Source organism: Microcaecilia unicolor, chromosome 5 (genome assembly GCF_901765095.1).
Source record: "Microcaecilia unicolor chromosome 5, aMicUni1.1, whole genome shotgun sequence".
In the NCBI taxonomy this organism is placed as follows: domain Eukaryota; kingdom Metazoa; phylum Chordata; class Amphibia; order Gymnophiona; family Siphonopidae; genus Microcaecilia; species Microcaecilia unicolor.
The window spans coordinates 74,141,803-74,165,820 of NC_044035.1; the positions used below are offsets into that span (position 1 = coordinate 74,141,803).

General features: G+C 41.8%; 1 protein-coding gene across 1 annotated transcript in view; it reads left to right on the forward strand.

Annotated features, from left to right (window-relative positions):
- ADGRA1 (adhesion G protein-coupled receptor A1) overlaps positions 1-24,018 on the forward strand; it is an 816,325-nt gene that overhangs the window by 572,101 nt on the left and 220,206 nt on the right. The gene's annotated exons all lie outside the window — the stretch shown is intronic.

Sequence of the window (24,018 nt, forward strand, 5' to 3'; positions counted from 1 at the left end):
GAGTAGACGTGAACCATTTGTTTACTCTTTCCAAAAATACTAGGACTAGGGGGCATGCGATGAAGCTACAAAGCAGTAAATTTAATACAAATTGGAGAAAGTTTTTCTTCACTCAACATCTAATTAAACTCTGGAATTTGTTGCCAGAGAATGTGGTAAAGGTGGTTAGCTTAGCAGGGTTAAAAAAAGGTCTAGTCAGCTTCCTAAAGGAAAAGTCCATAGACCATTATTAAATTGACTTGGGGAAAATTCACTGTTATTTTTGGGATAAGCAGCATAAAATGCATTGAACTTTTTCGGAATCTTGCCAGGTGTTTGTGACCTGGATTGGCCACTGTTGGAAACAGGATGCTGGGCTTGAAAGACCTTTGGTCTCTCCCAGTATGGCAATACTTATGTACTTATGTAATAGGAGGTCTAGGTTATATCCATATGATTATAAATAGAGAGGGGTAGGGGTATGCAGTAAAAGTGATTAAACTCAAATAAAATATCACATGAAAAACTTAAACAATAAGATACAAAAAGGGGGGGCGAAGTGTAAAAGTGACAAGACTAAATTATGTGATATGAAAAGATAGTCTTGCTATCAAAGGCTGTAGAATCTGTGTAGAACTGGCATTTCCAAGTTCCAATCTCTGTGCATCCGACTCTACGTTTGGTTGCTTATAAATCTAGCAAGTTTCACTTATATAATATAATGTGATACGGAAAGATATTTTTGCTATGAAAAGCTGTAGAATCTCTGTAGACCTGGCATGTCCAAGCTCCAATCTTGGTGTATCTGACTCTTCGTTTTAAGTGCCAATTATAACTGGGTAAAAATGATTTGGATAAAAATTCTTTCTAAACATATTTAGTCATCAGTTTGCTCTACATCATGGATTAGTAAGTGAAGCTGGTTGATTTATTTCTCAGGAGCAAAGCAAACAAAAGCTGCATTGCTGCCTACAATTCCCCTGCACTATGGTGTGTCATTTTCTGCTCTTTGTTTCCTATGTGCCACGTGACTCCTGTCCTTCTCTCTTGTTTTAGGTGTTTACTTTCTCTTTCTCCATCCATCTCCCTTTCTATCAGGTCTGGAGTTCCATGTCTCCCTGTTTAGATTATCTTTGTAAACCTGTCTAATGTGTCCACCACAAGAGGCAGTATTGCAAATTCCAATAAACAGAGACATAAGCATACAATTCCTCATCTTTTCTACATAACTACTGAAGTCCTCAGCTTGACCTTGAATATTTGTCTTATCCACATTTCAGTTTCAGATCACGCTAGAATATTATGAATAATCCATATTGTTTAATAGATGATTACTTTCCCATTTTCCAACTAAAATGTAAAACCAACAAAATTGAACATGGGTCATTGCTAAGGGATAACTAATTCCATCAGCTGGAAAGGGCAGTATTTCTGTTATAAGAACCAATCTACAGTTACTTAGATTGCAAAACATTAACACTTTAGTCTTATGCAAATTGCTCATAAAAATATAATACTGTACTACATTCAGACCATTATGCATATGGCTCTTGGGTGTCTCAAAGGTCTAACTAAAGGAGCACTACAACCCAATCTTTTTTTTAAATAATTCAGTCAGCAGTTACAACAGGGTAAATTATTAATATATACCTTTTCCTTTCTAATGTGTATTCATTCTCAAAGAAAATTCTGTCTGAAGATTTTGTTCATGCTTTCTACTTACCCATTGTCACCAGTGAGTATATCTGGATAAATGTAGGTGACCATTTACTTCTAGGCCTAACCACTAGGCTGTTCCTCCATATCTCATTAGAATAGACTGAGAATAAATAAGTAACAAACATTGTGAATAATATTGCCAGAAAAAAAGCAATATTCAGAGTCCTATAGGCTGTGTCTTAACATCAAAAGACATAGCAAAGCTGCATGATGGCCAGCCATCTCAGTCTCCACTTCTCTCACTAGTTCTCTCTTTTCTTCTGGGCATTAAGTTGCACCAGATGTTCTTGACATGATGTTGAGCTAGGGATCCCATTAGGATGGTACCTTTATCACAGGGTGCCAAGGCAAATATAGCACATATGTGATGCCTATTTTATCAACAGAAAGAAGAAACAAACATGTAACATCATAACATAGTAAATGACGGTAGATAAAGACCTGCACAGTCCATTCAGTCTGCCCAACAAGATGAACTCATGGTATATGGAATGATGTGATATAACATACTTGATCTTGATCTGTATTTGCTATTTTTAGGGGGCACAGACCATAGAAGTCTGCCTGGCACGGGTCTTATTTCCCACTATTAGAGTTGCCATCAAAGCCCATCCAAATCTGTCTAGCTGTAATCTGGGCACAGACCATAGAAGTCTGCCCAGCATTGGCCTTGTTCCCCAACTACTTGAGTTGCCATTGAAGCCCCTCTCAAGTCCTTCTGGATCTGTCTAGTCATAATCGGTGCCAGGGCGGTAGCAAGCTATGTGCAGCTGATGCAGCCACACAGAGCACAAAGGAAGCTATCGATTGGCTTTTCTTGCACTGATGTCACCAAAGTGGGTGGGGCAGGAGTGCACCACATCATTTGGGTTGCACAGGGCACATTTGGTGCTTGTGATGCTTCTGATTGGGGAACAGACCATAGAAGTCTGGCCTTATTTTCGATTACTGAAGTTGCCATCTAAGCATTGCTAAGTTTGTTTTAGTTCCATTCTCTTTCCATATAGGAATCCTTGGTGTTGATCCCACACATGTTTGTATTCTGTTGCCATTTTCTCCTCCACCACCTCCTGCAGCAGGGCATTCCAGGCATCCATCACCCTCTCCATGAAAAAGTACTTTCTGGTGTTACTCCTAAGTTGATCCCCCCCTGCAACCTCGATTTGTGACCTCTAGTTCTACTGCTTTCCCAACTCTGGAAAAGATTGGTAGGTGTAATTATGTGCCTATCAGGCTTATTTTTGAAAGAGAAGGACGCCCATCTTTCGACACAAATCAAAAGATGGGTGTCTTTCTGTCAGGGTCGCCCAAATCGGCATAATCGAAAGCCGATTTTGGGCGTCCCCAACTGCTTTCTGTTGCGGGGACGAACAAAGTTCTCGAGGGGATGTCAGAGGCGGAGTGAAGGCGGGACTTGGGCATGTCTAACACATGGGCGTCCTCGAACCATAATGGGAATATAAAGGGAGTCCCTGACGAACACTTGGACGACTTTACCTTGTCCTTTTTTTCTTACGACCAAGGCACAAACAGGTGCCCAAACTGACCAGATGACCACCAGAGGGAACTGGGGATGACCTTCCCTTACTCCCCCAGTGGTCACTAACCCCCTCCCACCCTCAAAAAAATCTTTAAAAATATTTTGTGCCAGCCTCTCTGCCAGCCTCAAATGTCATACTCAGGTCCATCACAGCAATATGCAGGTCCCTGGAGCAGTTTTAGTGGGTGCAGTGCACTTCAGGCAGGTGGACCCAGGCCCAACCCCACCACTAGTTACACTTGTGGTGGTAAATGTGTGCCCTCCAAAACCCACCAGAAACCCACTGCACCCACATCTAGGTGCCCCTTCACCCGTAAGGGCTATGGTAGTGGTGTACAGTTGTGGGTAGTGGGTTTTGGGGGGCTCAGCACACATGGTAAGGGAGCTGTATACCTGGGAGCAATTTCTGAAGTCCACTGCAGTGCCCCCTAGGGTGCCCGGTTGGTGTCCTGGCATGAGAGGGGGACCAGTGCACTACAAATGCTGGCTCCTCCCATGACCAAAGGGCTTGCATTTGGTCGTTTCTGAGATGGGCGTCCTTAGTTTTCATTATCGCCGAAAATCAGAAACGACCAAGACTAGGGACGACCATCTCTAGGGACAACCTAAATGTCAAGATTTGGGTGTCTCCGACTGTATTATCGAAAGGAAAGATGGATGCCCATCTTGTTTCGATAATATGGGTTTCCCTGCCCCTTCGTCAGGACGTTTTGAGTGGACGTCCTCAGCAAAACTTGGGTGTCCTTTTCGATTATGCCCCTCCACGGATGTCAGAACAAATTGACTTGAATGCATGTATTTTACAAGATATCTTCATGTAACCCCAGTTGCACCACAAGTTCTGGGCACTAGCTACCTCTTAGGGTCAGGTATCCGAAACCAGGACCACCAACAATAGTTCTACTTTACTGAGTTGGTCACAGGCTGGGGCTGGGCTTGATCCTGGTAAGTCATAGGCTTTTAATCCACACTTTTAATTATTCTCTTTAATAGTCTTTGAGCGAATTGTCTTCACTCGCACGACAATGAAACTCTTCACTCCAGGTTTTATGTTAAATGCAACTAGAACTTTACTGTAATACTGCAACAGGCAGATGTTCAAACTTCATACTTTTCTTTAACATACAGTTCACTTTGCTGAAAGAGGTTTTTGTGCCAGTTCAAGACTTTTGGTGCGAGTTCCAACTAATGAATTAATAGTCTCTTGATAAATCCTAGGATATTTATTTACAGTACTAATCAGTCCTCCGATACCCATCCTTTCTGGCAGAACAATCCAAGGCTGTGGCTTCCTGCTCCTTCAATGGCAAACTGTCTTGTCGGGTTTTTACCCAGCTGCCGGACCCACTCAGGATCGGACCTCCATGTCCGTCCTACTCTTCCAGAGGTGCACTTCTTTGAGCTGCTGCCTCTGGCACAGAACAGGCTTCTTCCTGCTCTGCTCCCATGGGTTAACCCTTTCTACCCACCCGGAGCTCTTCTCACAGTTACTACTTTTATTAACAGCAACTACTCCTTAGTTCAGCCTTAGGTTATTGGGCCTGATCAGGATACCCCCTCTCCTCACAGGTCCTGGAGGGGGTGAAGGCAACCAAAGACCATGTGCTCTCTATTCCTATAACTTTTATAACCTTCAAAATCCACCTCAGCTAAAATATCCTTTGTCACTTATTCTTCCCAATACCTCCCTATGGGCTGAGTTCTTCACCCTCTCACTCATGCTGTTATCCCTTCCCCCATCTAGTAATCCCCAGGGGAAACCCACAAATCCAATTTACCAGGAGATTACATTCATAAGCACAAAAGACTTATATCTAGGATCAGAGAAAAGTACCTGTATATAATTTGTAAGACACTTTGGGTGTACCATAGAGAGGTAGTATATCAAATACATACTTATGACCCAATAAGTGCCATTCCCACTTTCTGGGTGCACAAGTTATAGAATCATGCCAGTTGTGTGCCTAACTTAGGGGTCCTTTTACTAAGTAGGCACATGTTTTGGGCGTGCGCAAATCCATTTTTCAGCACACCTGTAAAAAAAGGCCTTTTTTTATTTTTGCTGAAAGTGGATGCGCTTCCATTTTGGGTCTGACACCTTACCGCCAGCCATTGACTTAGTGGTAAGGTCTCACACGGTAACCATGCAGTAATTGTCTACGTGCATAGACTGATGATTACCACCCAGTTTCCGCCATGCACAGGAAAATAAAAATTATTTTCCAGCATGCATAACGGACGTGCGTAAAAAATGAAATTACCGCCTGGGCCTCATGGTAGCCAGGTGGTAACTCCAAATTGACAAGCTTTGGGCATGCATAGGCACTTACACAGCTTATTAAAAGAGCCCCTGAATTATTAAGGGGACCTTTTACAAAGGCACAGGAGGGCTAACACGTGTGTTGTGTGCACCAAATTGGCACTACTGCTGGGCTAACGCATGTGCCTGGTGGTAATTCTGAGTTTGGTGTGTGTCGAATCCCACGGTAGAAAATAATGTTCTAGCACAGGGGGCATTCCAAGCGGTAATCGGCAGTTGGTGCGGGTTGCGTGTGAGCTTTTACCGCTAAGTCAATGGGTGGCGTTAAGGTCTCAGGCCATTAATAGGTATGCGCTAGTTTTAATTTTGCCGCAAGTCCATTTCAAGGCCATTAAAAAAAACTTTTTTTTCCAGATGCAGTAAAGAAATGGCTCAGCAGAGGTCCAAAACACTACTGCAGGCCACTTTTTACTGCGCTTTTATAAAAGGACCCCTATATTAGGTGCCAATTAGACTTAAGTACCAATTATAGCCCTTAAGTGGAGTTAATTGGTGCTAATTGGCACTAATTTGTAATTATGCATGTAACTGCACTTAGGCACTATTCTAACTTAGTACCTAAATACTATAGCATGCAACTACAAAGGGGGCATGCACATGGGTGGGTCAGGGGCATGTCTTGCAGCTATGCATGTAAGTTATAGAATACTATCACACACACAACTCTCAACTTTAGGTGCAACCATTTACACTAGCCTTTGGCATGGCATAAGTGCTTATGACCAAAGTTACATGCCAACTTATGCTCTATTCTACAATGGCAATTTTTCATGTGCCCATATTTATTGTGCCTGATTTTTGGTGTACATTCTCAAATCTACCCCACTATGTAAAAGTAGGCCGCATGAGAGCAATGGTTTTATTTATTTATTATTTATTTATTACATTTGTACCCTGCGCTTTCCCACTCATCACAGGCTCAATGCGGCTTACATAGTAACAAGAGAATACAATCTGTAGTATCAGAATCAACAAAGGAAGTATGTGATAGGACAAATGAACAAGGAGTAAATGGAATAGAAGAGATGTGAGAGAAAGGATAGGGATAGGTAAGGTGGTGGGGCGATAAAGGAGAGGTTGGGAAGAGCATGGAGGGTAAGAAGGTTGGTAGGAGATGTTTTCTGAGTTGTTGTTAATAATCAGTTGAACTGGTAAATAGATGGATTGCTTATGATTATTTATTTTTGTTACATTCATACCCTGCACTTTCCCACTCACAGCAGGCTCAATGCGGCTTACAGAGGGCAATGGAGGGTTAAGTGACTTGCCCAGAGTCACAAGGAGCTGCCTGTGCCTGAAGTGGGAATTGAACTCAGTTTCTCAGGACCAAAGTCCACCACCCTAACCACTAGGCCACTCCTCCACTCCACAAATACTTATGGTATGTCAGGTCATTCGGGTAAACCTGTTTGCATAGATGGGTTTTCAATAGTTTCCTAAAGGGAAGATATTCACTAATTGACTGAATGTATCTGGGCAGAGCATTCCAGAGTTGAGATCCCACGAAGGGGAAGTTAGATGCATGGTAGCAGGCCAATTGTGAAAATTAAACAGTATGGAAGAGAGAGCTGAATTTAACAAGACATTCCTTAATTAACCTCTGTTAAAAAATCAGCATTAGGTCTTTTTATATTTTTATTTCAATATTACAGTACAGCAAAGGATAAGCAAATGGAATTGCAAAGTAAGTTTTTCAGATAAACAATGCAACTAATCAAGAAAAAACAACTAGCCCACATCATGAGAACTGGTGATACATATGAAAAGGAAAAGAAAAAGATATATTTATTAGGAATCCCTAATACATTGAACAGCTTTTTATCTATTCACTCTCTAAACCTCCGCAGTTTATTTCTCATAAGCCTTAAGAAATTGCTCTAATTGAATTGGATCCCACAAAGCATAATCTTTATTCTGAAAGGAAAGCAAACACTTTGGAAATTTAAGGACAACAAATGGCACCCAGAGCCAACATTCTAGGTTTCAAAGCCAAAAAGTCTTTTCTTCTAAGCTATGTGGCCCTAGCCACATCTAGAAAAATCATAATTTTAGCCCCCATAAAAGCTCTCTTCTCTTTTCGTAAAGTAATATTTTATAATCAATGCCTTATCGCTCTCATGAGGGTGGAATGGGATTGTATCATATCCTGTGTATCTTCAAGAAATGTAGTCAAATCAACCGATGACACCAACTGATCTGCCCCCTGTCCGGAAGCAACTTTCTTCTTATCAAGTAAACAATAACAGTTTGAAAGAGATATTGATGTGGCATTTGCTAAGCCCAAGACCTCCTTGAAGTATTTCCTCAATAAGATCTCATGAGGAAGTAAATAAATACACAGAAAATTCCATTTTCTAGCCCTATCAGCATTTTGCATTATTTCTAACTTTAAAAAAAAGACTATGAAAGTCTTTAATTGCTGAAATAGATGTTGCCTTTAGGAGTTATTTGAGTTTCAACCCTTTGTAAATGTTTATCCAAAACAGAAATATTTGAGTCCACATTCAGAAATTTAAGTATTCCATTTTTAGCACATTTTTAAAAATTGCTTCCATGCTATATTTTTCTTCCAATGAAGTATGCTATTTATATGCAAAAAGCAAGGAGGCAAAACATCAGGATAAAACAGAAGTTTAAAAAGCAGTACTAAACCAGATGTAATTTATCTAAACACAACTAATGTTAACGGTGAAGTAAACTTTACTTTTCTTTTTTACTTCTGTGTTAAAAGCATCTAAATGAGGCTAACTTATAACATTTGTTTTAACTATAGAGGCACTTTGGTCAAGGGACTGCCTGCCCCAGGACTTCTGGGATCCACAGCCCTGGGAAACCCCAAGCCCACACATCCTGGACCTGGGTCCCCTATCCCCAGACACCCTCGGCCAGATTACCTCTGGGCCAGGCACGCCAAGCCAAGGCACCCTAGTCCAGAGGGGCTATCAACCAGGCAGCTGCCAAACCTCTAGCACCTCTACTGTGGACCAATAATACTTTTGCTAACATTTGTAGATCCCATCTCTCAGGTCCCTAACTTGTTGATCCCATGCTGATTTCTTTAACTTCCAATCAATTTCCATTGAATTTAGTGAGGAGTTAAAATTTTACTTTGATGCCAGAGGATTTACTTCTCCAGATATGAAGTAAAGTTCCAGCATTATCTTGAAATTAAAAAAAAACCAATGCTAATATGTAGCACAGTTTACTGTGTCAAAAGTAATTTCATATGAAGCTCGTTACCATCTATTTAGCACAGTGGATTACTTTTGTTTTGTACAGGTTTTTTGTGCACTACAATACTACTACATCAAAAGTAATCAGCTGCACAGAAATTGCCGGGACTTATTATATCAGAGCCTCAGAGTGATAAACCAGAAGCTATGAAGGTTTAAACTGACCTTGAAAAACCAAGAACACATCATAGGAGATGATTTTTGAAAGACCAGTAATAACAAGTGATAGCTTGCTGACTAGAGTTTAAAGCCAGTGGCAAATGGGACTAAACTGGCAACAGTGGAGCTTGTAGTGTTTATGCTTATGTTTATTGAAGATTTTATATACTGCTCTATCTGACAACCAGGTCAAAGTATAGAAGGGAATGCCAAATTACAAATAAGACAGAACAAATCATAAGTGCATTGGCTTCCACTCAAAGGACGTATTACGTTCAAGGTCTGCACCTTGGTTCATAAAATCATTTGAGGTGATGCCCCGGTTTACATGTCAGACCTCATCGACTTGCCACCCAGGAATACTAAAAGATCAGCACGCACATTCCTAAATCTCCATTTCCCGAGTTGCAAAGGACTAAAATACAAATTAACACATGCATCTAGCTTTTTCTACATAGGCATGCAGCTATGGAATGCATTATCACTTGACGTGAAAAATCAGCGTGACCTAACCAACTTTCGGAAATCACTGAAAACCTGCCTCTTCAACAAGGCACACCGCAATAATCCGTCATATGAACGTTAACGCATTACCATTTTATCTATTATTCCGAATTTGATCTCTTTATACCTGTTTGCTTAATTTTATTTTGTCATTCATGTTCTCTATGTAATACCACTTACATCTCTCACTCTGGAATGGCGATTGCCATGATGGAACAATGTAAGCCACATTGAGCCTGCAAATAGGTGGGAAAATGTGGGATACAAGTGCAACAAATAAATAAATAAATAAATAACAGCGAAGGCAGGGATTAACATGTTCACATCTATGACAAAAGGAAGCAATTACTACAAAAAGTAGCTGAAGAGCAAGATGAAAAAAAGTGGGTCTCTTCTGAGCAGGAATAAGTACTAACTTGTGGGCATTCTCATGGGTTAGCACCCTATTGGGCTCATTTTCAAAACAGAAAGGCGTCTAAAAAGTGGCATAAAGCAGCATTTGGATGTTTTTCTCACAAGTACATCCAAATCAGTATTTTAGAAACCTATTTACATAGTAACATAGTAGATGACGGCAGAAAAAGACCTGCATGGTCCATCTAGTCTGTCCAACAAGATAAACAAATCAAGGTGTATATCTTACCTTGATTTGTATCTGCCAATTTCAGGGCACAGACCGTAGAAGTCTTGCCCAGCACTAGCCCCGCCTCCCAAACACCAGCCCCGCCTCCCAATGAAGTCCGTCAGAAGTACGTTCAACAAGAGGTATTTGACCCTGCCAACAGAGACATTTGCCCAGACTTTCATATTATTATGAATCAAAATGTATATATTTATGTATTTCTTTATTTATTGGGATTTATTAATTGCCTTTATGAATAGATTCGCCCAAAGTGGTGTAAAGAAGAGGAGTCCATCTGGTTCTTAGAAGTGTCTTCTACACAGCTGTATAGCTGCAACCCTATCTTCAAAGATGTATTCAATGTAGAAGAGAAAACAGATTGACCTTCACAAAGTAAAAAAACCTATTCAACCTGGTCCATAGTTATTTTAAAGACTTTTTATCACTCTAAAGCCTGAAGTCAGATCCCGGTTACAAGTTCACAATGGCTGTACCTCTTAACAATACTTAAATTAACAAAGGTAATGAAGGACTATATAGCATATGTTGACACCCACTCATATTTTGGCACCCACTCGTTCCAAATAAATGCTGCATCCTTGGTTTCTAGGTTCACACTTTCCCATGATAATAGGCATTTCAAGGACAGTTCTATAATCTAGGCACTCTCATTCATACATGTCTAGAATACTAGCACTTAAGCATGTGAGTGTACACTCTCCTGCAAAATTGCCAGTAAAGAGTCTAACAGCGGCATAATCAAAAGAGAAGGACACCCATCTTCCGACACAAATAGGGATATGGGCGTCCTTCTCTCAAGGGTCGCCCAAATCGGCATAATTGAAAGCCAATTTTTGGCGTCTTCAACTGCTTTCCGTTGCGAGGACGACCAAAGTTCACGGGGGCGTGTCGGCAGTGTACTGAAGGCGGGACGGGGGTGTGGTTAACAGATGGGCGTCCTCGGCCGATAATGGAAAAAAGAAAGGCGTCCCTGATGGGAATTTGGCCAACTTTACTTGGTCCAATTTTTTTCACGACCAAGCCTCGAAAAGGTGCCCAAACTGACCAGATGGCCACCGGAGGGAATCGGGGATGACCTCCCCTTACTCCCCCAACGGTCAACAAACCCCCTCCCACCCCAAAAAAACCATTAAAACCATTTTTCCTGCCTCTATGCCAGCCTCAAATGTCATATCCAGCTCCATCACAGCAGTATGCAGGTCCCTGGAGCAGTTTTTAGTTGGTACTGCAGTGCACTTCAGGCAGGCGAACCCAGGCCCATCCCCCCCCCCACCTGTTACACTTGTGGTGGTAAATGGGAGCCCTCCAAAACCCACCCGAAACTCACTGTACCCTAGGTGCCCCCCTTTACCCTTTAAGGGCTATGGTAGTGTTGTACAGTTGTGGGTAGTGGGTTTTGGGGGGGTTGGGGGACTCAGCACACAAGGTAAGGGAGCTATGCACCTGGGAGCAATTTGTGAAGTCCACTGCAGTGCCCCCTAGGGTGCTCAGTTGGTGTCCTGGCATGTGAGGGGGGACCAGTGCACTATGAATGCTGGCTCCTCCCATGACCAAATGCCTTGCATTTGGTCATTTTTGAGATGGGCGTCCTCGGTTTCCATTATCGGCGAAAACCGAGGTCGCCTATCTCTAAGGACGACCATCTCAACAATTAGGTCGACCATCTCTTAGGATGATCTAAATGTTGAGATTTGGGCATCCCCGACCATATCGAAACAAAAGATGAACGCCCATCTTGTTTCGATAATATGGAAAGCCCAGCCCCTTCGCAGGGACGTCCTCAGAGATGGACGCCCTTAGAGATGGGCGTCCCCATTCGAAAATGCCCCTCCATGTATTATTCTGTAATGGCACACCTAAATTACATGCCACAACACAGAGTAGAGGATGACTCGCGACTCTCAAGAGTAACAGATGAAAAATTCTTTATTGAGGCACCAAAGTTAGGCCCAATATGGTTCAGTGTTTTGATGGACTGGCCGCCTGCTTCATGGGTCACAGAACTTCTGAAGCTACTGCACTGTATATGGTACCTGTTATAGTATATACGTTTATGAACACCAATGATGCTGTCAGCGGAAGGCAGTATCGCCAAGCAATTTCTAGGATCAAAACAACATCATGTTGCGTCTAACTTTGGTGCCTCAATATAGAATTTTCATCTGTTACTCCCTTCTTAAAAGTCTTGACTCACCCTCTACTCTGTGTAGCGCCTTGTTCTCTGCAGAGGTTTCTTCCTGTTTTCCTGTGGATTCTATTTGTACACCTGACTTACATAGAACAAAAATGAGCAGGACTCCCGGTTATACATGTAACTTATAGAATACTGTGTTACCAGGGGAGGAGATTGACCATATGGGCAATCTGGAAGTGCCCGAATGTCCAGAGGCTCTAGGGGGCCCAGAGGTTCTGCCTGGTTGCCCACCGCAGCCACAGCAAATGCAGCCTTCCCCAGATCTACATTGAAGGACCTGGTGGTCTAATGGCCTTTGCCAGGTAGGAAAGAATCCCACTCTTTCCTGCCCACTGCTGCTACTCTGCATGGTGGTGCCGATGCTGCTGTGTTTTAACAATAGATTCGGAAGTCTCACGAGACTGCCAAGACCCATGAGATTACTGCAGTAAGTCTTGGCAGCTATTTTGAAAAACACGGCAGCAGAGGCACAGCAATGATAGCAGGCAGGAAAGAGTGGGGTTCTTTCCTGCCCCCAAAGAAGCAACTATACCACCAGTCTCTTCAAGGTAGGACTGGGGAGGGCGGCAGCGGTGGTGTGGGAGGGGGCGGCAAGGCAGCACTGGGGTGGCGGGCAGTGGCACCAGGGCCTTAATGACCCTTACTGCCAGGGGCCCCCAAGCACTGTCAGTCCGCCCCTGTGTGTTACACACATCCCTGCTGTTTTTAGGTATCCTCACTTATGCAAGTTCTATGGCTTGTGTAACAGCGGGCATGTACTGGGTTATGCTAGTATTCTATAGTAATGCCCAGGTGCCATTATAGAATAGACTCCTAGCGTATTTCCTCAGAGTGCCTAAATGCAGGCACACATTGTAGAATTGCTCCCTTAGAATATTGTAGATCATGGAAATTCGGGGGTGATTTGAGGATACTATTTTGTGTTCTGGGCACGGGAACATGCATCACAATAACACAGCGGCAAGCACTTAGACCTTGCTAATAGATAGTACATGTTCACTAGATTAAGCATTGAGCAAAATGGTACGAGCAATTAATTCTACATTTACTCTAGGCTCTCTTTGTTCCACTGGTTGCAATAATTATACTCCTGATTGGCAATGAATGATTTTGTAAAATTAAGGCATTTTGGCCATAAGTTCAAAATCAAGAGAATATGGTCCAAATGTTGGCTTCATTTAGGAGAAATTGAAATATCTAGTGATAATGTGGTAGTCAGAGTTAGGATATGGGAATTCACAGGGAGAGGCATAACCAGCAGAAAAAGCAAGTAATAATGCTTCTATGCAGGTGAGACCTTATCTGAAATACTATATTCTATTTTGGAGGCTTTATTTCAGAAATACATAGAAAGACTAAAGGCAGTTTGACAAACAACCATAATAGTGAGTGTAAACCACAGAGGAGAGAAGGGACTGGGGAAATATGATAGATGTATTTTAAATATCTGAAATGAATTAATGGAAAGGAAGTTGTAGAACTAGAGGATATAATGTAAAACTTTAAAAGGAAGAATCCCGAACATCAGGAAATATTTTCTCAAAAAAGAGGTGGTAGTCAAAAAATGCAGTAATAGAATTCAAAAAAGATGTAGAGTAAACATAGGACATCCATAATGGCTAAAGGATGGAAATTAAACATATATGAGGCAATTCTATAAAGTACATACTAACAGTTATGCACCAATTATATGTGTAATTTATTAGAATAGTGTTATATAAGTATGTAGGTGTACACATAAGTATGTAAATGCCTAAATTCTTCCTAAGAGCTATTCTGGAAACATGCATGTATTTTACAGATAGGTGTACACATAGGTAGAGTCTGGGCAGAACATGGAATGGGCTCACGTGCAATGGTGCTCAAATATGGGAACTAGAAAGGATTGGTACTAAGTGCTGATTCCTGAACGCCAACCTTGAACACCAGATTTACACCGGCTGAAACCTGGTGTAAAGGCTGGCACAAACAAAAAGGTCACAAGTTACCAGACAATATGCTCAAACTTATTACAAATAGATAGATAGATAGATAGATAGATAGATAGATAGATAGATAGATAGATAGATAGATAGATAGATAGATAGATAGATAGAATGAATGCACAAAGGACCTCAGCAACCAAGAATACAGATCCTCAGACTTTTAGATCTGTACTTGAAACTCAAGGAACTTTAGTGATTCACCAGACAAAACATATGTGCACTTTATAAGTTTGTGAGCTGCTAAAGTTCATTGAGTTTCAAAGCAAACCCTGAGGGAGCCTATTGTGTGGTGAAATAGGCCCCGTTGGGTTTTTATAACATTAAACATAAGTGATTCATTTCACTATTTTTTATGGACAATTATGGGAAACTGATGTCAACACTGCTATTCCAGACTCTTTCAAAGACCTTCTCTGGCCTTTCCTTCTCAAACCACTACCAGCAGCTAACTTTTCACAATCCATGCTTTTCCTTTACCATAGAGACTCCTGGACACCCAGGAAAATGCATACTGCTGGTTTAGCCCCCTCTAACCTACGTTGGCATTGTCACTCTCATATTGGTACCTTAATTCATATAATTTATGAATGCCCCCAAATTCTTCAGTTTTGGTCCTCCATATGGAACATCATAAGCAAAATTTTTAAAATGAATTGTCTATTATCCGCTTCCATAGAAGTGTTCAAGTCTCACTCTCCTTCCATAACTCTTATCAACAATCATAATCACTCTTCGATATATTGATAACTGTTGCACAATATCTAATATTGATCAATTGGAAAAATTCTAAACTTTTAAATGAACATTTCTGGTGGCAATTGTTATGTGATAATTGAAATTGATAATTAGTGACTCACATGTGCACTTTATGTAGTGTAAAGCATCTGGCATTGCTGGCTTTTGTGTGTTCCACCTTTTACAGGCATTTTTAAATAAAGTACAGTAACAATTACCAGTTACTGCAGTTTAACAGCCAAACAATATGCAGTAACTGCAAAAATTGACAAATTGAAAAGTAGGAAATTGCCTGGACTGGATGGTATTCATTCCAGAGTACTGATAGAATTGAAAAATGAACTTGCGGAACTACTGTTAGTAATATGTAATTTATCTTTAAAATCAAGCATGGTACTGGAAGATAGGAGGGTGGCCAATGTAATGCCGATTTCTTAAAAAAGGTTCCAGAGGTGATCTGGGAAATTATAGACCGGTGAGCCTGACATCGGTGCCGGGTAAAACGGTAGAGACTACTATAAAGAACAAAATTACAGAGCATATTCCAAAGCATGGATTAATGAGACAAAGCCAACATGGATTTAGTGAAGGAAAATCTTACCTCACCAATCTGTTACATTTCTTTGAAGGGGTGAACAAACATGTGGATAAAGGAGAGCCAGTCAATATTGTGTATCTGGATTTTCAAAAGGCATTTGACAAAGTACCTCATGAAAGACTCCAGAGGAAATTGGAAAGTCATGAGATAGGAGGTAGTGTTGTATTGTGGATTAAAAATTGGGTAGCGCATGAGTCCTTATCTCTAAGTCAATGGGTGCCGGTAAGGGCTTAGGCCATAAATAGGCACGTGCTAGTTTTAATTTCAGCGCACACCTGTTTCCTGGCCCATTAAAAAAAGCCATTTTCCCAGTCACGGTAAAAAAAATGGCCCATTGTGCGCCCAAAACATACGCCCACAGTACTGCAGGCCACTTTTTACCATGTCTTAGTAAAAGGACCCCATAGTTAGTCTAGGTTAAACTGATGAAAAGGTTTAAACTGATGAAATAAACTGGACTCAAAAATAAGCTGTATTGTATATGAGGCCAATTTTAATATGTATGTGAAAGTCTACTTATGCAAAGTAGAAATGGCAAGTTTTGCCATTATACCTTAATATATTGATGTACTCTCATGACTTTAACAAGATATTGTTAAAATTTTCATGACCCCACATAATAATGAGAGAGCATAGTAAACCAATTAGGCTTTATTTGGGTCTGCAAAAAGAATGGCCTACTGTTCTTTTTCACTTTTATTTTACATGTTCTCAGTAGAGGGTAAATATTTAATACCTTTCTTGGGCCAGATATAAAACTTTTATCATACCTAAGAAGAGAATGATATTGAAACAAGCTGCCTAACTTATACGGTAAGTTAGTGCCTTAGGGGCCCTTTTACTAAGCCGTGTAAGCGTCTACGCATGCCCAATGCATGCCAAAATGGACTTACCACATGGCTACCACGTGGCTCTTGCGACAATTTCATTTTTGCCGTGCGATAATTTTTCTTTTCTGTAGCGTCAGACGCTCGCCAAGTGGCATTTGGCACACGTAGGTCATTACTACCCAGTTACCATGTGAGACTTTACCGCTAGGTCAATGGCTGGTAGTAAGGTCTCAGACCCAAAATGGGTACGCGGCAATTTTCATTTTGCCGCACGTCCATTTTTGGCCTTTTTTTTACAGGTGCGCTGAAAAATGATTCTACGTTATCCCAAAACCCGCACATACACTACCGCAGGCCATTTTTCAGTGCACTTTAGTAAAAGGACCCCTAAGTTACACCAGTTTTTAAAGTATGTCTACACAATCCTCTTAACTCACTGAAGCTACACTCACATATTTACACCCCCATTATCTAGTGTGCATAACATTTTAAAGAAAATGTACACATATACTTTTGAAAATCCAAGTGTGTGTGTGTATAAGTCCGAAAGTCATTCAAATTTCCCAGGAAGGCCTCTGCTTATCGAAGATAAGTGTGTGTGAAATGACATTATGCTGCCTATTAAGATGTTGTCATTGTAAGTAGCATATTATGCCATAATCCCCAAGATTCTATATATATTGCACAGTGTTCTGTGCCAAAATCTAAGTGTATTCTATAACAATGCGTAACTTAATTGGCTTAACAAGCCAATCAGCATTTTTAACAGCACTTAATAAGCAGTAATGAGCACTAATTGGCAATAATTAGAATTTACGGACATAACTCACTAATCGTATTCTGTAATGCACAGTGCCTAAGAGGGAGCCAAAAGGGGCATGGTTATGGGTGGGGAAATGGGCATTTCGTGGGTGATCCAAAATGTACTTGCACTGTTGTGGAATATGCTCCTCTTCTATGCCTAAATCTACACACCAGTATTTATGCCATGTTTCCATTGGTGTAAATGGATGCGCATAGTTCTAGGCGCTGGGATATCAACAGTGGCGTTCCTAGGGGGGGGGCAGTGGGTGTGGTCTGCCCCGGGTGTACGCCGCTGGGGGGGGGGGGGGGGCCGCGCGTGCCTGTTGTCCGTTGTCCCATGCTTCTTCTCTGCCCTGGAACAGGTTACTTCCTGTTCCGGGGCAGAGAAGAAGCATGGAACAACGGAGGACAGGCGCGCGCGGCACCCCCCAGCGGCGTGCACCCGGCGGGGGTTCCTTCGCGAGGGGGTCCTTTCGCTGGGGGGGTCCGCGCTGCATCGGGGGGGCGCTGCACCCGGGGGGCGGGGCACATCGGTGATCCACCCCGGGTGCCAGCCCCCCCAGGAACGCCACTGGATATCAACTAAGCATATTCTATATACTGCACCTAAATCTAGGTGCAGCTTATAGAATACTGTGAGAAGGAAGAGGCTGTCCTACCCTGGTTAGGCCCCTAGAGGGCGCTGTTCCCCCTAAAATGTCCATGGAGAAGGGCTGAGTGAGTCACTATAGGGAGCCAGTAAGGGGAGGTATAGCTGGAGGTCGCTAGGACCGGGGAGAGTCCTGGAGGTGGAAACAGGTGCAGCAGGTTATGGGCTGGGTCCTGTTTGGCCATTAACCACTTAAGACCCCACCTGAGTTGTGAGGGAGAGAGGAGAGCTAGCAGCTGAAGAAGAGGGCTGGTAACTGAAGCAGAGGGATCCCCATGAGAAGTACTGGCTGTGCCCTTTGGACTGGGGGTAGAGGTACTGTGTGTCCCAGAGGAAAAGACTGTGTGTCTAGAACAGTGAAGAGGGACTGTGTGTCCAAGATGAAAAGACTGTGTGTCTAGAGCTGTGTGCTACAAGGAGGGACTGTGTGTCCAGGGACTGAGTAAAAGACTGGGTGTCTAGAACAGTGAAGAGGTACTGTGTGTCCCAGCTGAAAAGACTGTGTGTCTAGAACAGTGAAGAGGTACTGGGTGTCCCAGAGGAAAAGACTGTGTGTCTAGAACAGTGAAGAGGGACTGTGTGTCCAAGATGAAGAGACTGTGTGTCTAGAGCTGTGTGCTACAAGGAGGGACTGTGTGTCCAGGGACTGAGTTAGTACTGAGCCCAAATGCCTGTGTGAGAGGGCTCAGGGGGAAGAAATCTATGGATATTGAACTGTGCAAGAAGAAATGTTTAAAATGGAAGATTGCACTGAGTAGGAAGAAATGAAATGGTTAAGCTGGAAGAACTGTTTAAGCTTGTGAAAGTGTTTTAAGCTAAAAGAAGTGTGCCCCAGAGGCTGGAATAAAGATGTGTATGAAAATAGCCTGATTGGTGAGACCTGACTATGTTTGCCTTTTGAGAAGCAGGTCACCCTGAGCAGAAAAGGGTAGTAGATTAATTTGCATAAAATCTGCATATTGAGAACCAGCTGACCCTGAGTGAAAGAGGGATGTGGGATCCTGAGGTGGGAGCTTCGTCATCACAATAGCCTCATCATTTTCACAATACGCTAAGGCAGAAATTTATTCTGTGTGGATTTTTCAGGCACCATATATAGAATCACGCCCAATACGTATTGTTATTTGAATATGTGTGCCAATGTAATTGTGTATTGCCTACATTTGGCTTATTTTTGTCATGCACCGCTTTGGGTGAATTTCTTCAAAAAGTAAAGAAATAAATGTGCAATTATATATATTTTTGTTCCTTGTGTGTACTACTACTACTACAAATCATTTCTATAGCGCTACCAGTCGTACGCAGTTCAGTTTCTATTTATTGCTTAGTTATACAGGATGTCCTTGTCTCATGTCGGGAAGGGACTACTTATTGTAAACCACCCTGCAGTTAAAAACATATCTATTTCCTGCTAGACATATCTGATTTTGTCTATTAGATTGTAAGCTCTTTGAGCAGGGACTGTCTTTATTCTATGTTTGTGAAGCGCTGCGTACGCTTTGTAGCGCTATAGAAATGCTAAATAGTAGTAGTAGTAGTAATTTTAATGTGTTGATTTATAATTTTATTGTATTATTACAATGCATTGTTACATTATGTAATTTAGCTTGTTATTGTAAGCTTTTGGCCTAGATTCTTTTGTAAACCACACTGAACCCTGAAAGGGGGAGTTTAGCAGTCAATAAAGAATAGATTTGATATATATGTTAATATTGATATACTGATTGAAGGGTGGTAAGACAAATATGTAAATAAATAAATAAATAAATATACTTTTACACATATACACTCTGGGCAATTCTATTCAATTCCAACTAAAAACCACCCAAGGACTTGGTATGTCAGAAAAACAGCATAAATTCACTCGGGATTCCTATAATAAATCATTCATATCACTCCCAAGCAATGACTGTTTTTTATGTTATGCAAACTCAGAATCATGCACAGCAAGAAAATGCACTGCTATGTTCTGCTGATAACATCATTGGTTGTTTTTTTTTTTTTATATAATTTACATCTAAAGATATATAAAAACATTACTCCCCTCAGATATTGCACCCACAGAACTCAGTGTTTAATTAGACTAAGGAGTCCAATTATGTGCTCTTCTCAAGTTCCAGAAAACACATTCAGAAGAGCATCACCAAATTCCTCAGCTCTTAAACAAAACATAGAGCCATGTCAGGTGCAGCTATACGAGGGCAGCCACTCTTGACTGCCATGATTCTGAAGTTCCCTTTTCATATTTACTTATAAATTAATTTATTTCTCATTGAGTCACCAAGGTTCATGGCGGGTTGCAATCAAACATTCATTGGTAAAATGTAATCAACACACATATAACATGTAAATAGTGAGTTGCAATAGACCCCAAGTCATAAACAACATTACCAAAATACGCAAAAGTAATACCAGAGATATTTTTTTTCCTATCTCCTGAGTTACTCTGTTCGATCCCTCTTGTTTCTCCTCTCCTATCCATTTAACTGGAGTTGTTTTCTGGCTGTGTTTTACACTGCTTAAACAGATACCCTCCAAAATTTCAGCCCGCGTTGGTAAGCAACATCTAAGCCGCTCACAGCTGCAGGCTAAACTAACCCCAGATATTCAATGGCGGGTCATGCGGGTCAGAAGTATTAAATATCCTGTTACTACTGCTACTACTACTTATCATTTCTATAGCGTTACTAGACGTATGCAGCGCCTAGTCACCTGGAAATTAACCACGCACCTGCTGTTATTCAGCCTGGTGCACAGTTAATTTCACTGCATAAAGTCAGAACAGCCTTTCTGCTATCCTAACTTTGGGGGTCTTTTATAAAGGCGTGGTAGTGTTTTTAGAGTGTGCTAAATGGTAGAGATGCCCATAGGAATTTATGCACTAATTACACCGTCCCAGCCACTGTACATTTATGAATGAGTGCAAATATAACACTAAACATTAGATATTAAACATACTCTGTAATCACTTTAAATTATTTGTTAGGGGTTTTTTGGTTAATTTTTTTAAGAGAGATCATCAGAATATCCGAAAACTTTCAAAAAGCAGTGTAGTGCAAATCGTCATCACGCTGGAAAAAATGGCCTGTGTGCATCCAAAACACATGCCTACACCAGCACAGACCACTTTTCGGTGCGCCTTAGTAAAAGTGCCCCCTAGCCCTTTATGCCTAACTTTGCATGCAAGCAGTTAGGCCTACCAAAGGCTGGTGTAAATGGTGGTGCCCAACTAATGACAGTTGGCACGCAAATGCAGGTATTCTTTAACATCATGCCTAAATTATGGGAACGTCCCTGACCCACCCATGCCCCTCCCCTGGCCACACCCCTTTGGAATTTCATACTATGAAACTTAAATTAAAAAAACCAAAGCACAAAAGGACAGGAACTGGAACGATGATGCTATCTTTATTAAAATGACCCGACATGGGCCGTGTTTCGGTGTTCAACAGCACCTGCCTCAGGGGGTCAAAATCAATGCTTTGCGAGTCTTACACTTGCTTAGTGCCAAGAAACCATTCCGAAATCCAATGTCAGAAGCGCTGCACGCTTTTGAAAGCTGGCAATGAGGTTCAGCGTGTTGGGTCATTTTAATAAAGATAGCATCATCGTTCCAGTTCTGGAGGCCCTTTTGTGCTTTTTTTTTTTTTTTTCGTTATTCTTTGTGTACTTTTGGACCCTCTCTGTCTTGCTGTATACTATGAAACTTAGCCACATAAATTTTAGAATAGGGCATAGGGTAGATTCACATGTAACTCCTAATTACTGCCAATTAACTGCTTGTTAATGCCAATGATTGTTAGCAGCTAATTAACTAATTAGTTTATGTGTGGTTCTGTGATCCATGCCCAAATTTGCACGCCCAACTTTGGGCAAACTTTACTGAATTTCTCCCCCTTCCCCCATGTTTTTTTATGTACGGGGTTGCTGATTCATATGTTTATATTCATATAATTGTTTCTAGTTATTTATTTGTTACATTTATACCCCACATTTTCCTACCTATTTGCAGGCTCAATATGGCTTACAAAGTATCGTAGTGGCGATTGTCATTACGGTTGATAACAAATACAAGGTTGTGTTATAGTCAAAGGTAGAAGTGTTTCAGGTGTCATGGGGTCGAGGATAATAAATTGTCCAGTACGATCATAGATTATCTTGTGTTGCTGGGTGTGGGGATTTATGTTGGATCAGTGGGATAAGCTTTTTTGAAGAGGTGGGTCTTCAATTATTTCCTGAAGTTTAGGTGGTCATGTATTGTTTTCACTGCATGCGGGAGTCCATGCCATAGTTGTGCGCTTATGTAGGAGAAGTTGGATGCGTGAGTTGTTTTGTATTTTAGCCCTTTACAGTTTGGGTAATTTAGGTTTAGGTATGATCATGCTGATCTGAGTCTGTTTCTAGTTGGTAGATCAATGAGGTCTGTCATGTATTCTGGGACTATGCCGTAGATGATTTTGTGGACTAAGGTGCAGATTTTGAAGATGACCCGTTCTTTGACTGGGAGCCAGTGCAGCTTTTCTCAAAGGAGTGTAGCGCTGTCGAATCGTGTTTTACCATATATCAGTCTGGCCGCTGTGTTTTGGGCAGTTTGGAGTTTTTTGGTGAGTTGTTCTTTGCATCCCACGTATATTCCATTGCAATAGTCTGCATGGCTTAGGACCATTGATTGTACTAGTTTGCGAAAGGTGTCCCTCGGGAAGAAAGGGTTTATTCGTTTGAGTTTCCACATTGAGTAGAACATTTTCTGTATTGCCATTTTTACTTGGTTCTCGAGGGTGAGGTTGCGGTCGATAGTTACTCCGAGTATTTTTAGGCTATCTAAGATAGGGAGTGTGTGTCCTGGAGTGTTTAAGGTTGTGGGTTTGAAGTTATTATGTTGAGAAGAGAGGATAAGGCAGTGTGTTTTTTCAGTGTTTAGTTTCAGTTGGAATGAGTTTGCCCAGGAGTTCATGATGTTCAGGCTGTCATTTATTTCTTTGGTTATTTCAGTCAGGTCATGTCTGAAGGGAATGTAGATTGTGACATCATCTGCATAGAAGAATGGGTTAAGGCCTTGTTTGGATAAGGACTTTGCCAGTAGGATCATCATCATGATGAAGAGTATTGGTGATAGTGGTGATCCTTGGGGTACTCCACAGGTTGCTTTCCACGGTGGTGATGTATTTGAATTTGATTTTACTTGGTATGTTCTAGTTGTTAGCCTATTGTACTCCACTTAGGACCAGTGGCGATCCTAGGTCGGCTGCCACCCGGGGCTAATCACCGCTGCGTACCCCCCCCCCCAGGTGCAGCGGCGTCCATCCCCCCAGGGTGCAGTACGACACACACCCCCAGTTGCAATGACACCCCCCTCCCCGGCGCATCAAGCCCCCCCCCAGCGCAATGACACCCCCTTCCCTGGTGCATCAAGCCTCCCCCCCGGGTGCATTCTTGGCTGCTGGAGGGTGCAGAGAGTAGCTGCGCACCTGTCGGCTCCACTAGCTCCCTGCTCCCTCTGCCCCAGAACAGGAAGTAACCTTTTCCGGGGCAGAGGGAGCAGGAAACCAGCGGAACCGACAGGCGTGCGGTTGCTCTCTGCACCCTCCAGCAGCGTGCACCCGGGGCGGACCGCCCCCACCGCCCCACCCTTGCTACGCCACTGCTTAGGACATTGCATTGTAAAGAATTGGTGGAATATAAATCTTTTCAAATAAATAAAATGATTTTAGAGAGTTCACTTATAGGTCTTTTTACTAAAATTCATTAAGCGATAACGTGCAGTTAATATGGGAAAAATGGCTCAATGTAGGATGCATTAAATGGTTTTGCATTAGTTTTGACATTTGTGTGTGCTAACCATGCAGTATTTATTTAATTTTGGGGGAAGGGGATGTATCAGGGGTGGAGAACAGATGTGGAAGTGCTAGTCAGCTGGTGCTGACATTAGTGTGTACTAACTGAATAACTAAGCAAAACCACACTGAACAAAATAGCACCACTTAAAATGAAAACAAGGAGCAAAAAACAACCATGTCCCTGGTTTAATAAAGCGCTACTAGAGATGAAAAAAATGTTGTAGGAAACTGGAAAGAAAATGGTCCAAAAACAAATCAGACATATCTGGAAGAAAGCTATAAGAACGAA